We start from the raw sequence: 6000 nt of genomic DNA, 5'->3' as shown, positions 1-6000 counted from the left end.
CATTGATGGAACCCACATTTCTCTCATACCCCCAAGAGTGAATGAACAGGTGTACAGGAATTGGACGAAATATCACTCTGTGAATATACAATTGGTGTGTACTGCTGACCAGTACATTTCACATATCAATGCCAGGTTCCCAGGCTCAGTCCATGATTCCTTTGTCCTGAGAAACATCAGTGTACCACACTTGATGGAACAACTGCAAAGGGGCAGAGGATGGCTCATAGGTGAGTGTCTATTACTCTGGATCTGTACATAGCTGACAGCCAGGCTATGTGCATGTAAAGTCAGTTTATTAAGGTCCTGTTTCACCCACTTTTGCAAGTGATTCTGGCTACCCCAACTTGCAATGGCTCCTGCCACCTGTGAGGAATCCCAGGACAGATGCTGAGAGGAATTATAATGAGGCCCATGGATGTACTGCTAGGGTGATTGAGTGCACTATAGGTCTCCTGAAGGCTAGATTTCGTTGTCTCCATCTCTCTGGGGGATCCCTGTGCTACGTCCCTGACAAGGTGAGTAAGACGGTGGTGGCCTGCTGCATGCTGCACAACTTGGCTGTGAGGAAAGCTATCCCACTTCTGGAAGAGGAGGGTGCTGTCCAACGAGCCTGGCAACCTCCGAGGGGGAATGAGAGTGATCATGAGGAAGAAGAAGGGGAAGATATCAACTCCAGGAACCTGCTCATCCACCTATACTATAAGTACTGTCCAATGATGCTGATGTATTCACTGCATTGTTTCAGTCTGACTTATGTAATTGGTAATATGGTGTCTACAGTCAATGACACAGTTAACTGATGACTGAAGTAGCATGTGCCTGGAAACCCAATATTATGGACAGTGTGACATACTTCAGTCCATTGGATCCCCTCCTGCAATAAAGGCATGATTATGTTATTGACTGTCTAATGCATACACACTCACAATTGATATCTCATATTGACGAGGGACATTCGATTTGAGTGCATAGGTGTATCTATTAAACCGCAAAATACACGTTTCGTGGGACAGTGATAGGAAGGGTACACATGGTTCATATCCATACTCCGGTACATATGCTCAGCTGTTGGTAGCACTGGGTTTTGGTCCATGTGGCCATTGGTAGATGGTGTGATGGCAGTGGCAAGTCAACAAGGGAGCACAGTGGCACACAAGGGAGTCAGTTCAGGGTAGAGTCACTTCCTGGCGGTGTGCTTGGTCTTGGCCGGTGTTTCAGTGTCCTGTCTGGGTCTGAGGGCATCATTGCGTGACTGGAGCTGGGCTGCGGGGTAGGGGTGCTGGTTTCCTGTGTGTCCTCTGGCAGTGCCACCAGTCCAGTAGCTGCTGCAGATGTAGAGAGCGGGGCAGTGTCCTGGCTGGTGGTGGGGGCTTGCAAGTGGGTGAAGGACTCAGGCTGCCTGTGGTACTTGTGCTACCGCACCCCTGCAATGGAGGTCATGGTGGCATTGAGCTGTTTCCATTGCTCCATGGCCTCCTGGTGGTGTGCTATCTGCAGCCTTTGATTCTGCTCCAGGATGGCCAGGATCTGGCCCATCCTGTCCTGGGTATGCTGGTATGCTCCAAGGACCTCAGAAATAATCTCCTGGGCTGCTGGATGCATCCTTTGGCCACCCCGGGGCCACTGATGCCCTCCCACTGGCCCTAGCCCCCTGTGCCTGTGCCCCCTGCACAGGTCTAGCAGTCCCACTTGTACTGGGCCCTTCATCATCCTGCCTGTTGGTAGGTGTGGTGTCGTTTAGCCATAGCTGATGATGGTGGCTGGGTGATAGGGCTGTCAGTGGTATCCTGGGTGTGGCTGCTGGAGGGTGACAGTCCAGGACTATGTGATGGCCCAGGGCATTCCTCAATTTCCAGACACCCCTGCTGTCTCCTGAGTGGGGCCTTTGTCTTCAGGAGGGGCGCTGGCACTCCTTGGTGTTTCCCTCCGGGTGGCATGGGTGGTGGTGCTTGTAGGAGGGGAAATGGACATGTGGGTGTCCGGTACTTTCTTCGGCAATTGATGCCCTGCTCTGCCCTTTTTTGTGCTTATATTCCCCTGTTGTGTCATGCAAGGTCCCTTCATGTACATTTCTTTGCATTTTATGTGGGGGATGGAGGTGCATGGGAGTGCTTTAGTGCCACTGGGAATCCATGCAGGGGTAGGTGAGTGTGCACAGGGGGCAGGATGGAGGTCTGTTTGTGAAATAGTGGGCATGCAGGGTAATTGGATGTGGGTGTTGTGGACTAGGTGGAGCTGGGGTCCTGATGGTAGTGAGAGGGGTGGGGTGATAAACGCATTATAGGTGGAGTGAAAGTTAAGGTATTGTAGTTGGCTTACCAGAGTCCAGTCCTCCTGGGTGTCCAGTGAGGACATCTGGGTGCAGGATAGCCAGGACCTTCTCCTCCCAGTCGATGTATTTCTGTACGGTGATGTTGTGCCTGGATGCCATTGACCAAACCTTTCAGCGTAGGTTGTTCTATCCCATCCAGATGTCATCCCTTGTACGTGTATGGTTTCCCTCTCTGTTGACTATTGACTGCCATAGCTCCATCTTCCTGGCCATGGGTGTCTGCTTCACCTGTGCCCCAAATAGTTGAGGCTCGACCCAGATTATTTCATCCACCATGGTCCTTAGCTCCCTATCTGTGAAGCCTGGGTGCCATGGTGTATTGTGGGTGGTGTGTTGTGGATGTATTGGTGAGGGTGTAGTTCTGTGTGAGGCTTATAAAGGTGTTTGGGGTTTGTATGTGTTTTGGTGGTGTACTTGTGTATGTGTTATGTTGTGATCAGTGTATGCGTATTGTGTTGTCAATCTCAGACGTGCTATTGGTGATGCAAAGGATTGTGGGATATGTGTGTGGGTGTTTTATGGTGTGGTGGATGTGTGTCAGGTGTGTGGGTTTCAAAGTTGCCAATGTGTGCATTTGATGTTGGGGGGTCGCATTGCTGGCCATGGCGGCCCATACCGCCAATGATTGTTTGTCATCTACAATCCGCCACACTGATTTTTGCTCCGTTATTTGCTCCATTATTTGGTGGGCTGAGGATGTGTCTGCATGGTGGTGGGGGGTGTACTGCCTTTCCGCCATTGTAGGCCCTGTCGGTGGGTGGAGGTTGAAGGATTTTTGGAGGTTTGGTTTTTTGGCATTATTATTCAGCAGTGTGCAGTCGCTGACGGTCTTCTGTTCACTGTCGCCATGCCGGTCGGTGGTGATTACCGCCAAGTTCATAATGAGAGACTAAGTGTTGGTACGCCATTGAGGAAACACTCACCTTGAGTTTGCCTTTGTACTCATAATTGGCTTGCCTGTCATGCCACATGATTTAATAGATGATTCATAATGAAGTGCAGTTAATGTAGTTCCATCCATCCACACAGAGTGAAATGAGACATTGATACACACCGACAATCAACCACTCTTGCAATTGAAAAGATTCATGAGTGCATGTCAGTGAGGCAAATCATCGTTTGAGCGGAAGAAAAAAAAATAGAAATCAACTGAAAAAAAGCAAACGTTTCTGGGACATTATAGTTAGGGTCAGATTTTACATGCACAAAATCATAGAACTACAGCTATTATATTTAGAGTTATTTTAAGTAAGTATAACTTGTGCCCTATTGCAACTATAACTCGGAACCTATAAATCATTCACTCCGCACTGCAGCTTCCTTGTCCAGCAGTCCCTGCAGCCCAGGCAAAAAAGGGGGTAAGAAGAACCTAAATTGTGCAAAAAATTAAGGCACAGATTTAGGAGAAGTTAGCTCTGATTTTGCACCATTCTTTTGCGCAAAAGCAATGCTAACAATGGCAAATTAATATTTTGACGCTAGAGCAGTCTAGCGTCAAAATTCTCAACTTAGTGTCAAATTTTGCAAGGGCCACCTCAACTTGCTTTGTTTAACGACAATGACATGCAACGTAGGCATTCCCTCCTAAAAAATTTAGCACCAAATTTAGTGCTCAATGGAAAAATGATGCACGCAAAGGACTGGTTCCAAAAAATGACACTAAGGGGGTGATTCTCACCCTGGCGGGCGGCGGAGGCCGCCCGCCAGAGTTCCCCCCTCCAAAATACCGCTCCGCGGTCGAAAGACCGCTGAGGGTATTTTGGGTTTTGCACTGGGCTGGCGGGCGACCGCCAAAAGGCCGCCCGCCAGCCCAGTGCAAAACAGCCTTCCCACGAGGACGCCGGCTCAGAATTGAGCCGGCGGAGTGGGAAGGTGCGACGGGTGCAGTGGCACCCGTCGCGTATTTCAGTGTCTGCAAAGCAGACACTGAAATACAAAGTGGGGCCCTCTTACGGGGGCCCCTGCAGTGCCCATGCCATTGGCATGGGGCCACTGCAGGGGCCCCACGACACCCCATACCGCCATACAGAGCCGCCAGGAACAGGAAGGCGGTATGGGGTGTCAGAATCCCCATGGCGGCGCAGCGAGCTGCGCCGCCATGGAGGATTCTACAGGGCAGCGGAAAACCAGCGGGAGAGCGCCGGTATTCCCTTTCTGGCCGCGGCTGAACCACCGCGGTCAGAATACCCTGTGGAGCACCGCCAGCCTGTTGGCAGTGCTCCCTCCAACCCTGGCCCCGGCGGTCCATGACCGCCGGGTTCAGAATGACCCCCTAAGTCTGATTAGCATAAAAAGTTTAACTCCTTGTCAGACCAGGTGTTAAAATGAGGCTCGCACACTACTACATAAAGGAAACACACAGAAGGAACATTAGAAAGCAACTTGCCAACATGGAACTGTTCCTCCTACAGCTCAGCACCGGTGGAAGACGACAGCGATGATGCCAAGTGCCACCAGCACCACCACAGCAGCCGCCAACACCACCACAGCAGCCTCAAATGCAGCATAGAAGGTAGGAGAGGATCTTTCGCCAGTGTGCCAGCATCATGGCCATCAGGGAAGAAGAGGTGCTCATACTACCATCTGAGGCAGGAGTCCATTGTACGCCTGCTCTACTACATTGCACCGTCATAACAGGAGTGCAGAGTCACACATCAATTCTACCCATGACCAAACTCCTAGCTGTCTTCCACTTGCTAGCATCAGGTTCATTCCAGACGACTGTGGCACAAGTGGGTGTGATCTCCCAACCATCCCTCTCTGCCTTCCTTTCGAAGGTCCTGGATGCCATCATTAGACTCACACCCCACCACATCCAGTTCCCCAACACCCAGGATCGGTAGCAGGAGAGTTAGCAAGGTTTCTACCAAATTGCTGGCTTCCCGCATCTGCTAGGTGCAATGGATTGCACCCATGTCCAATTTGTCCCTCCTGCAGCAACAGAACACCTCTACAGGAACCACAAACGTACCCACTCCAACAATGTACAGGCCATCGTGGACCACCGTGGGATTATCACAAACATCCTTGCAAAATATCCCGTAAGCATCCATGATGCTTACATCTTCAGGCACTCCACTATAAACCAACAAGTTCAGGATGGACAATATTGCAGTGACCTATTTGTAGGTAAGATACCATACAAATCACAACACACACAGTACACGAAACTTGTAGTACAAACAATGCAAATACAAAACATACATGGACAGGGAAGCACAGATGTATATACCATAACACACATGCCACATTACACGGCATGCAATGCACATCACCCTCACATACGCCCATGTCTTCAAGTCCCTGGCACCACCTGACTAACACATCACTGGACGGACAGGGGGAGCAATGTCCCCGATGAATATAAAAAAGCTGGACTCAAACAACTACATGGTTCCACAGGTTCACAACAAAACACAAATCCTTCACACAACACTTACCAAGGAATTGCTCTGCTATGTGAATTGCATTGGACATTGAAATGTCAAACAACTCGTATATTGGCACTGCCTTACATTTACTATGCTATAGAAATCTAAGGCTGCACTGATATCCATTGCCACCTAAGTGGTCTCGTCACCATCTACATATCAGCAAAATATAATAGATATACTGATTGTATGCAACTTTCCCTTGTGTGGTGCATATTGCAGCACACATTGAAA

This window comes from Pleurodeles waltl, chromosome 7 (genome assembly GCF_031143425.1).
Source record: "Pleurodeles waltl isolate 20211129_DDA chromosome 7, aPleWal1.hap1.20221129, whole genome shotgun sequence".
In the NCBI taxonomy this organism is placed as follows: Eukaryota; Metazoa; Chordata; class Amphibia; order Caudata; family Salamandridae; genus Pleurodeles; species Pleurodeles waltl.
The sequence above is the reverse complement of the archived record's forward strand: the minus strand, read 5'-3'. Positions refer to the sequence as shown.